Here is a 12,840-nt window from a genome sequence, read left to right on the forward strand (position 1 = left end):
CATTTCACCACTAAACACCTTTAACTCCCTTTACCCCACCCATTTCACCACTAAACACCTTTAACTCCCTTTACCCCACCCATTTCACCACTAAACACCTTTAACTCCCTTTACCACACCCATTTCACCACTAAACACCTTTAACTCCCTTTACCACACCCATTTCACCACTAAACACCTTTAACTCCCCTTTACCACACCCATTTCACCACTAAACACCTTTAACTCCCTTTACCACACCCATTTCACCACTAAACACCTTTAACTCCCTTTACCACACCACATTTCACCACTAAACACCTTTAACTCCCTTTACCACACCCATTTCACCACTAAACACCTTTAACTCCTTTACCCAACCCATTTCACCACTAAACACCTCAGCATATTTATCGCCCAGCTGTGCAACTGGGTCTGACACATGGTTCACTCTTGACCAATCTAATTTTAGGTGCTGAATCCAGTTTCTCCCCATTATCGTAGGACCCCTTCCCTATTGACACTAATAGGGGTAGTGGTAACACCTGAACACCACATTTCACTTTAACCTCCAGCTTTCCCAATACCTGAATAGGCTGAGCTGAGTAAGTTCTCAAAACAACATCACATGGTTGCAGTTTATGCTTCTTAAATATGCTGTTGTACAGCTTCGCTGAGATAAAACATGATGTGATACTCTCAACTTCTCTTTTACCAGAACCGAGAAGTTTCCGAAAGGAGACTGTTGGGAAGAGCTATAGGAGAACAGGTTAATTGTAATGGCTGGAATGGAATAAATAAATTATGCATTAAATACCATTCCATTATTCCATTCCAGTCTTTACAATGAGCCCATCCTCCTATAGCTCCTCCACCAGCCTCCTCTGGTGTGTACGTGCCAGTATGCTGGTGTCCATGTTGCTGTGGAGGTAAATTATATACAGTATATATAAAAAAACTAATGCAGCCATTTTTATATCAATATCAAATAATTTCAGCGTAACAATTAAGTACCTTACTGTGATTGGTTTGAATTAAAATGGTTTTAAAAAATAGCTTCTCTTAGCAAAGAGCAATTTGTCAAGCAAGTATTTTGCTAGGACTGTCTGGGAGTGGTCTGAGTGTGAAGGGGAAAACTGAAAACGAGTTGTTATTGGCTATTGGCTATTAACTCCATCCCACCAAAACACGCTGATTTTTTAGGAGGTCTTTTTCAAACAGCTTTTACACTAAAAAGGGCATTATCATAATTTTCAAAATTTCACAGTATTATTCCGACCTCATAGCTTGGAAATATGTATAAAAAAACAGGAAAATCACATTTTTGACAGCACTGGTCCTTTAAGGAAACAATTATGAACAAAACACATTTTAAATGAAAAGTTGACACTTGTCATAAACCATTAGGCTCCATCTCTGTTAAGAGTTGGGTTGTTTGGACCCCTCATAGTCTTGAGTTTTCACTCTCCATCCCTCTCTCTCCTCCTCCTCCCCCTGTCTCCATCCCTCTCTCTCCTCCTCCTCCCCCTGTCTCCACCCCTCTCTCTACTCCTCCTCCCCCTGTCTCACACCCTTGTGGAGCCCCTGTGTTAAGGATCAGCGAAGCCAAGGTGTTGTTTCTTACCTTCACCCCATGGGGGCGGCCCATCAGGAAGTCCAGGACCCAGTTGCACAGGGCGGGGTTCAGACCCAGGGACCCGAGCTTAATGATGAGCTTGGAGGGTACTATGGTGTTGAATGCTGAGCTATAGTCAATGAACAGCATTCTTACATAGGTATTCCTCTTGTACAGATGGGATAGGGCAGTGTGCAGTGCGATGGCGATTGCATCGTCAGTGGATCTATTGGGGTGGTAAGCACAATGAAGTGGGTCTAGGGTGTCAGGTAAGGTAGAGGTGATATGATCCTTAACTAGCCTCTCAAAGCACTTCGCATGATGACAGAAGTGAGTGATACAGGGCGATAGTCATTTGGTTCAGTTACCATTGCTTTCTTGGGTACAGGAACAATGGTGGACATCTTGAAGCATGTGGGGACAGCAGACTGGGATAGGGAGAGATTGAATATGTCCGTAAACACTCCAGCCAGCTGGTCTGCGTACTTCACTTAGTACTATTCCCAAACACACTCAGTATTCTCCCTTATTACTCCATGTGCACCTTCAACGATTCTATTGTTGTTACTTGCTATGCACCATGTGTATCTTCAACGGTTCTCTTGCCAGTACCTACTATACATATAAAATAATACCTTGTGCTATTATCAGTGGCTGCAGACCACGTAGACTCTTCTCATAAATGCCTACAGACGGCTGTCAGCGGGGCTTTTCCATGGTACCGTTACTTACCCTCACTCTAGTCTTCTCTATAAGACTAGTGAATAGCCTTCTCACAAGACTATGGGCACCTTTTAATGTAGTTTTATCGATTTTGTAATATTTATTTCTATTTTAATACAAATTCATTTAAATTGACTTGCTGAAATTCAGAAGACATGTCCCTCAGAGGTTCACGGATCAGGTATCTTTCCCCGGGCAGCTCTCAGTTAAAGTCTGGTCTGGGCAGGTCCATGTCGTCTTTGTTCAGACGGGAAATTCCCTTTCCCACTATGGAATGGGGCACCGGTGTCTCCTTGCAGACCTTCACTGGGATGCTTCACAGGTGGAATCACTGACCCAGTTTGTGACGCCAAATTGTCATGGAAATTCAACGCAGGGACACTCGATTGTCAATCTTAAATGAATGCATAAAGTACCAGTCTGAAGTGAGCTCTGAAGCTACACAAAAACATGGTTCATAGGATTGCTTCCTAAATCTGACTGGCGCCATCTCCTATCTTAACTTATAGAACATATTCTGGGCGTTCGGCCAGATGGTCTTAAGGAAGGGGTCATGACGTCCCCCCTCATATCTTTACCCAGCACACGAGAATCAATGATTGTTTATGACAGAGTGGACAAGATTAACATTTTCAAGGCTGTCCCTCAAGACTATACATTTTTCCTCCACACAACACTCACTACCGGGTACCAAACTGCCTCTGGAAGCAACGTCAGCACAAGAACTGTTAGTTGGGAGCTTCATGAAATAGGTTTCCATGGCCCGAGCAGCTGCATACAAGCCTAAGATCACCATATGCAATGCCAAGCGTCGGCTGGAGTGGTGTAAAGCTCGCCGCCATTAGACTCCAAGCAGTGGAAACGCATTCTCTGGAGTGATAAATCACGTTTCACCATCTGTCAGTCTGACGGACAAATCTGGGTTTAGTGGATGCCAGGAGAACACTTACTGTCCCAATGCATAGTGCCAACTGTAAAGTTTGGTGGAGGAGGAATAATGGTCTGGGGCTATTTGTATGGTTCAGTCTAGGCCCCTTAGTTCCAGTGAAGGGGAAATCTTAATGCTACAGCATACAATTACATTCTAGACAATTCTGTGCTTCCAACTTTGTGGCAACAGTTTGGGGAAGGCGACTGTGAGCCAGGCCTGATCGCCCAACATCAGTGCCCGACCTCACTAATGCTCTTGTGGCTGAATGGAAGCAAGTCCCCTCAGCAATGTTCCAACATCCAGTGGAAAGCCTTCCCAGAAGAGTTGAGGCTGTTATGGCAGCAAGGGGGTTGGAATGATTTTGGAATGAGATGTTTGACGAGCAGGTGTCTACTGCATAGCATAGGTAGATTCATAGACAGGTCACTCTTCATGGACACACAGCTGGGTACAGGGGAGGCTGGTCTCTCCTGCTTGATTGGGCTTCAACACAACAGAGACAAACATTACGTCTCTCATCTACTCTGAGCTCAGACAGGAAACATAAGAAGAGTTTCACTTGATGGTTTCATTTCAGAGAAACAAATAATCATGTTTTTTTGCTAAATAATACGGCATCTGTTAGTACATTCATCTTAAGCTAGCTAGGTGAGATTACCACATATCACAGTCAAATATACAGGATACGAACATTACATTCCAGCTAAACAATGGATATATTGCAAAAAAATACATTTTCATTTACATCTAAAAATCTGAGAACAGTAATATTGAAGGTACCCATAAGCAATCATTTCTGATGAGAAAAACACGAATTGTGGATATAGCGTTTTGAAATATATTCTTAAACAACATCTCACCTCTTAGCTTTGGTGTCATGTTCCCCAGAGAGACTCATTTTCAAGCACTGAGCCCTAAACAGAGATCCAGCATGTTGGTTGTGGTTAACAGAGTGACAATTAATTATTAAATGTCAATTGTTGTCTTTTATTCATTTTCTCATAGAAATAATATATTTACTAAACAGAAACATCCAAACAGTCAGGTGATTTAATGCAGTCCCATGAACAGGTAGTCATGAATGATATTTTTCACGTCATCTTCATGTTAACTGTCAATAACAATAATTATAATAATTATATAATGTGTCACTGTTTGTTTAGGTAGTTATAGACAGTGCAGCAACACAAGGCCACATCCCTGTCAGCCCTCGAAAACAGAGATTACATTCAAAGATGAATAGCCTACAGTATAGGCTACGTATACAGTGAGGGAAAAAAGTATTTGATCCCCTGCTGATTTTGTACGTTTGCCCACGGACAAAGAAATGATCAGTCTATAATTTTATTTTGAACAGTGAGAGACAGAATAACAATAGAAAGATTTCTGCCTCCCAGGTGTCTTTTTTATACAGGTAACGAGCTGAGATTAGGAGCACACTCTTAAAGGGAGTGCTCCTAATCTCAGTTTGTTACCTGTATAAAAGACACCTGTCCACAGAAGCAATCAATCAATCAGATTCCAAACTCTCCACCATGACCAAGACCAAAGAGCTCCCCAAGGATGTCAGGGACAAGATTGTAGACCTACACAAGGCTGGAATGGGCTACAAGACCATCGCCAAGCAGCTTGGTGAGAAGGTGACAACAGTTGGTGCGATTATTCGCAAAATGGAAGAAACACAAAAGACCTGTCAATCTCCCTCGGCCTGGGACTCCATGCAAGATCTCACCTCGTGGAGTTGCAATGATCATAATAACAGTGAGGAATCAGCCCAGAACTACACGGGAGGATCTTGTCAATGATCTCAAGGCAGCTGGGACCATAGTCACCAAGAAAACAATTGGTAACACAGTACGCCGTGAAGGACTGAAATCCTGCAGCGCCCGCAAGGTCCCCTGCTCAAGAAAGCACATATACAGGCCGTCTGAAGTTTGCCAATGAACATCTGAATGATTCAGAGGAGAACTGGGTGAAAGTGTTGTGGTCAAATTTGACCAAAAATCGAGCTCTTTGGCATCAACTCAACTCGCCGTGTTTGGAGGAGGAGGAATGCTGCCTATGACCCCAAGAACACCATTCCCACCGTCAAACATGGAGGTGGAAACATTATGCTTTTGGGGGTGTTTTTCTGCTAAGGGGACAGGACAACTTCACCGCATCAAAGGGACGATGGACGGGGCCATGTACCGTCAAATCTTGGGTGAGAACCTCCTTCCCTCAGCCAGGGCATTGAAAATGGGTCGTGGATGGGTATTCCAGCATGACAATGACCCAAAACACACGGCCAAGGCAACAAAGGTGTGGCTCAAGAAGAAGCACATTAAGGTCCTGGAGTGGCCAGCCAGTCTCCAGACCTTAATCCCATAGAAAATCTGTGGAGGGAGCTGAAGGTTCGAGTTGTCAAACGTCAGGCTCGAAACCTTAATGACTTGGAGAAGATCTGCAAAGAGGAGTGGGGCAAAATCCCTCCTGAGATGTGTGCAAACCTGGTGGCCAACTACAAGAAACGTCTGACCTCTGTGATTGCCAACAAGGGTTTTGCCACCAAGTACTAAGTATTGTTTTGCAGAGGGGTCAAATACTTATTTCCCTCATTAATATGCAAATCAATTTATAACATTTTTGACATGCGTTTTTCTGGATTGTTTGGTTGTTATTCTGTCTCTCACTGTTCAAATAAACCTACCATTAAAATTATAGACTGATCATGTCTTTGTCAGTGGGCAAATGTACAAAATCAGGAGGGGATCAAATACTTTTTTCCCTCACTGTATAGGCCTATATGATTCAATAATATTGAATCATGTTCATTCAATTGAGTTCTATTTTGCTAAATGTAGGCTACTGCCTGTACTTTTTGCCTCAATATACACTGAATGCACAAAACATTAAGAACACCTTCCTAATATTGATTTGAGTCCTCCTCTTTTTGCCCCTCAGAGCAGCCTCAATTCGTTGGGGCATGGACTTTACAAGGTGTTGAAAGCATTCCACTGGTATGCTGGCCCATGTTGACTTCAATGCTTCCCACAGTTGTGTCAAGTTGGCTGTTTGTCCTTTGGGTGGTGGACCATTCTTGATACACACGGAAACTGTTGAGGCAAAAAAACAGCAGCGTTGCAGCTGTTGACACAAACCGTGCGCCTGGCACCTACTACCATACCCCGTTCAAAGGCACTTCAATGCTTTGTCTTGCCCATTCACCTTTGAATGGCACACATACACAATCCATGTTTCAAGGCTTAACAATCATTATTTAACCTGTCCTTTATCTACAGAGGCTAGCCCCCTCCCAATTTTTTAAAATTATAATAACATTTTCTTGCAACTCAGTCGAGGTCTCAACTTACTGTTGACAGTAAGAATAGTAGAATGCACAAGGTGCAAGTTCAAAATGTGGTTGCGCATCAGCAATATTTTATCTTGTTATGTCAGTCACTGACAGTAAATGAACAACATTCAATTAGCCATGTGAGTTAACAATTTTTAGATTGGTAAATTAGTCTAGCCAGCTACGTTACACCGACCGAACATTGATTTTGTTAGTCACTCTCACTCAGATATCACTAACATAATTCATGGAAATATGTGAGAATTACATGAAATGTGTCATTAAATTGCAAAATGTATTTTTGGGGAAATGCATGTTACATCATTAAGAGTGTGAATAATGATGTGTGAGAAAGTTACAGATACACAAATATCATCCCCCAAGACATGCTAACCTCTCAACAATATATCATCCCCCAAGACATGCTAACCTCTCAACAATATATCATCCCCCCAAGACATGCTAACCTCTCAACAATATATCATACCCCCAAGACATGCTAACCTCTCAACAATATATCATCCCCCAAGACATGCTAACCTCTCAACAATATATCATACCCCCAAGACATGCTAACCTCTCAACAATATATCATACCCCCAAGACATGCTAACCTCTCAACAATATATCATCCCCAAGACATGCTAACCTCTCAACAATATATCATCCCCAAGACATGCTAACCTCTCAACAATATATCATACCCCCAAGACATGCTAACCTCTCAACAATATATCATACCCCAAGACATGCTAACCTCTCAACAATATATCATCCCCAAGACATGCTAACCTCTCAACAATATATCATCCCCCAAGACATGCTATCCTCTCAACAATATATCATCCCCCAAGACATGCTAACCTCTCAACAATATATCATCCCCCAAGACATGCTAACCTCTCAACAATATATCATCCCCCAAGACATGCTAACCTCTCAACAATATATCATCCCCCAAGACATGCTAACCTCTCAACAATATATCATCCCCCCAAGACATGCTAACCTCTCAACAATATATCATACCCCCAAGACATGCTAACCTCTCAACAATATATCATCCCCCCAAGACATGCTAACCTCTCAACAATATATCATACCCCCAAGACATGCTAACCTCTCAACAATATATCATCCCCCAAGACATGCTAACCTCTCAACAATAACAGGGAGGTTAGCATTTGGGGAGGGGGGGTATGATATGTGTGGGTCTGTCATTGTTTCATTTCAAATCGAAAGTGGTGGGGTACAGAGCCAAAACAACAACACATGTGTCACTGTCCCAATACTTTTGGAGCTCACTGAATTTATACTGATACTGTAAATGCGTACATCCACTGTATATCAACTGTATACCCACTGTACTGTATATCTGTATATCCACTGTTCATTCTCTTATAGCTCAATGCTCACTCTAGCTATGTGTGTATAATGTTGTACGTAAACTTTGTGTAAACTCCTCTCTGTATTCTGTCTCTAAATGTTGTCTATCACTAGCAGCACCATATCACCAAGTACAATTCTGAGTAAAGATGTAGGATCTTAATTTGAACTTTCCTGCAGTGTATTTGAGGATTAAAAAGGCTTCTGAAGTTTGTAATTTCCACATACATTTTAGACTCAATTTTTTCTTAAGAATGTTTCGGCCACTACAAAAATGTCCATTAATAATCATTGGCTCAAATTAAGATCCTACATATGTATGTGTAAATGTACTTAAAGATGATTCTGATTCTGCAAAGGTTGAGTCTCTAGATTCCCTTGCTGCGCTGGGGAAATAATGAAATGGTTGTCATGGTGATTTAAACTGGGACTGGTTATCTCCAAACTCTGAGGCCATGTCATTTATTACATTTCACCCAATTGATAAAGGAAGCTAGAAGGCTGAACCCAAAAGACAACTCTATATCAGGACTTACTGATATTTTCCTGAAATCCTTTAATTCATTTTATTTTGTCTCTTTCTTCAACAAGTAATCTATGATATTAATATTGTTGCGAACAGCGGGGCAGGGAAGAGAACCCGGGTCTCTGGCGAGAAAGGCAAACTGTCAAGAATGCTGAGTGTGGATGTGGTGCGAGAAATCAAGCGCAGGAACAAGGGCGTTCGTCAACAGACTTTAGTGATCCAAAAATATAACTCCAACAGGTAACTGGCCAACCCAACCGGGAGGCAAGAACAATTACGCACACACACAACAGTGCGTAAAATAGTAGAAACGCGCACGCAGTGCGGACTCTCAAAAAACAAACAACATGAGAGGAAAACCCACCAACAGCTAACAGCTGACATAACAATCACACATAACACCTGACCCAACACACGATAACTAAATAGGAAACAAAATCAAACACTAACAAGGGACAGGTGTACAAACAGACAAAACCAAACAAACATGAAACATCGAACGGTGGTAGCTAGTACTCCGGGGGACGACGACCGCCGAAGCATGCCCGAACAAGGAGGAGGAGCAGCCTCGGCCGAAACCGTGACAGTACCCCCCTTGACGCGCGCGGCTCCAGCCGTGCGCCGACCCCGGCCTCGGGACGACCAGGAAGACGCGGAGCAGGGCGCGTAGGATGACCCCGATGGAACTCGGTCAGAAGAGACAGGTCTAATATGTCCCTCCTCGGCACCCAGCACCGCTCCTCCGGGCCGTACCCCTCCCACTCCACGAGATATTGGGAGACCCCCCATCCGGCGTCTCGAATCAAGGATGGACCTAACGGTGTGCGCCGGAGCCCCCTCGATGTCCAACGGGGGCAGAGGAGTCTCTTCTATCTCATAGTCCTGGAGTGGACCAGCTACCACCGGCCTGAGGAGAGACACATGGAACGAGGGGTTAATATTCTTGTAATCAATGGGCAGTTCTAACCTGCAACACACCTCGTTCAACCTCCTCAGGACTTTGAACGGCCCCACCAACCGCCGACCCAGCTTCCCGGCAGGGCAGGCGGAGGGGCAGGTTTCTGGTCGAGAGCCAGACTCGATCTCCAGGTGCGTACACAGGCCCCTCACTGCGGTGGAGATCGGCGCTCGTCTTATGTCGACGGATGGCCCGCTGCAGATGAACGTGGGCAGCGTTCCACGTCTCCTCCGAGCGCCGCACCCACTCATCCACCGCAGGGGCCTCGATCTGGCTCTCATGCCAAGGTGCCAGAACTGGCTGGTACCCTAACACACACTGGAAAGGGGTTAGTTTGGTGGAGGAGTGGCGGAGAGAGTTTTGTGCCATTTCGGCCCAGGGAACATATCTCGCCCACTCCTCCGGCCGGCCCTGGCAATATGACCTCAGAAACCTACCCACATCCTGGTTGACACGTTCAACCTGCCCATTACTCTCCGGGTGGTAACCCGAGGTAAGGCTCACCGAAAACCCCCAACCATTCCATAAAGGCTCTCCACAGTCTGGAGGTGAACTGGGGGCCTCGATCAGACACTATATCCTCGGGTACCCCGTAATGCCGGAAGACATGGGTAAACAGAGCCTCAGCGGTCTGTAGGGCAGTAGGGAGACCCGGCATGGGAAGGAGACGACAGGCCTTCGAGAACCGATCCACAACGACCAGGATGGTAGTATTCCCCTGTGAGGGGGGAAGGTCTGTAACAAAGTCCACCGAGAGGTGGGACCAGGGTCGTTGCGGAACGGGCAGGGGTTGTAGCTTACCCCTGGGCAAATGTCTGGGCGCCTTACACTGGGCACACACCGAACAGGAGGAGACATAAACACTCACATCCCTGGCTAACGTTGGCCACCAGTACTTAGTGCTAAGGCAGTGAACTGTCCGGCCGATACCTGGATGTCCAGAGGAGGGGGATGTATGAGCCCAATAAATGAGGCGATCGCGTACCTCGAGCGGAACGTACGTCCGACCCACTGGACATTGTGGAGGACTTGGGTCGGTGCGTAACGCCCGCTCGATCTCTGCATCGACCTCCCATACCACCGGTGCCACCAGACAAGACTTTGGTAGTATGGGAGTGGGCTCAACGGACCTCTCCTCCGTGTCATACCGCCCGGGACAGGGCATCTGCCTTCCCGTTCTGGGACCCAGGGATGTAAGTGATTTTAAATACAAACCGGGCTAGAAACATAGTCCAGCGAGCCTGGCGAGGATTCAGTCTCCTAGCTGCCCGGATGTATTCCAGGTTACGGTGGTCGCCAAAATGAGGAAAGGGTGTTGAGCCCCCTCAAGCCAATGCCTCCACACCTTTAGGGCTTGTACCACGGCTAACAGCTCCCTGTCCCCTACGTCATAATTCCGCTCCGCCGGACTGAGCTTCTTAGAATAAAAAGCACAGGGGCGGAGTTTAGGTGGTGTGCCAGACCGTTGTGAGAGAACGGCCCCGATACCGGCTTCAGACGCTTCTACCTCTACCTGGAATGGTAAAGCGGGATCCGGATGCGCCAGCACCGGCGCCGAGGTAAACAGGTCCTTCAGTCTCCCAAAAGCCCTGTCCGCCTCAGCTGACCACCGCAAGCGCACCGGACCCCCCTTCAACAGGGACGTTAGGGAGCTGCCACCTGTCCAAAACCCCGGATAAACCTCCGGTAGGTGGGGGCGTGGGTACCCCGCTGCTTTCCCATCGGTGGAGAGTGTTCATCACCCGATCCAGGGCGTGACCGATCTGGTTGATCCTGTCCTCCTGCCCACGAAGACGGTCCTCCATGATGTCCGTTGGCGCGGTTGCTCCTGCTGATTCCATGGTGTGATGTGTGATTCTGTCAAGAATGCTGAGTGTGGATGTGGTGCGAGAAATCAAGCGCAGGAACAAGGGCGTTCGTCAACAGACTTTAGTGATCCAAAAATATAACTCCAAACAGGTAACTGGCACAACCCAACCGGGAGGCAAGAACAATTACGCACACACACAACAGTGCGTAAAATAGTAGAAAGCAGCGCACGCAGTGCGGACTCTCAAAAAACAAACAACATGAGAGGAAAACCCACCAACAGCTAACAGCTGACATAACAATCACACATAACACCTGACCCAACACACGATAACTAAATAGGAAACAAAATCAAACACTAACAAGGGACAGGTGTACAAACAGACAAAACCAAACAAACATGAAACATCGAACGGTGGTAGCTAGTACTCCGGGGACGACGACCGCCGAAGCCTGCCTGAACAAGGAGGAGGAGCAGCCTCGGCCGAAACCGTGACACAAACACCCTATGCATCGAACCAATAGGGTTCGGAAGAGGATTCGAAAGAGACAATGTTTGTTTGTTGCTTGTTGTGTTTTAAGCTTGTTTTGAGAAGACAAGCCTATAGGACTATTATGAAGGAGATCACCCTGGGAACACATATAGTCTATAGGACTATTATGAAGGAGATCACCCTGGGGAACACATTTAGTCTATAGGACTATTATGAAGGGAGATCACCCTGGGGAACACATATAGTCTATAGGACTATTATGAAGGAGATCACCCTGGGGAACACATATAGTCTATAGGACTATTATGAAGGAGATCACCCTGGGGAACACATATAGTCTATGTGACTATTATGAAGGAGATCACCCTGGGGAACACATTTAGTCTATAGGACTATTATGAAGGAGATCACCCTGGGGAACACATATAGTCTATAGGACTATTATGAAGGAGATCACCCTGGGGAACACATATAGTCTATAGGACTATTATGAAGGAGATCACCCTGGGGAACACATATAGTCTATGTGACTATTATGAAGGAGATCACCCTGGGGAACACATATAGTCTATGTGACTATTATGAAGGGAGATCACCCTGGGGAACACATATAGTCTATGGGACTATTATGAAGGAGATCACCCTGGGGAACACATATAGTCTATGGGACTATTATGAAGGAGATCACCCTGGGGAACACATATAGTCTATGTGACTATTATGAAGGAGATCACCCTGGGGAACACATATAGTCTATGTGACTATTATGAAGGAGATCACCCTGGGGAACACATATAGTCTATGGGACTATTATGAAGGAGATCACCCTGGGGAACACATATAGTCTATAGGACTATTATGAAGGAGATCACCCTGGGGGAACACATATTGGGCACAGAATTAATTCACCCCACGCATCTAATTTACATAAAATACAATTTTATGGAGTGTAGGCCTATTATAACACTGTCCACACAAAATATCATCAACTATATTAATACACATAACAATATCATCAACTATCTTAATACACATAACAATATCATCAACTATATTAATACACATAACAATATCATCAACTATAT

Source organism: Coregonus clupeaformis, unplaced genomic scaffold (genome assembly GCF_020615455.1).
Source record: "Coregonus clupeaformis isolate EN_2021a unplaced genomic scaffold, ASM2061545v1 scaf0040, whole genome shotgun sequence".
Lineage (NCBI taxonomy): Eukaryota > Metazoa > Chordata > Actinopteri > Salmoniformes > Salmonidae > Coregonus > Coregonus clupeaformis.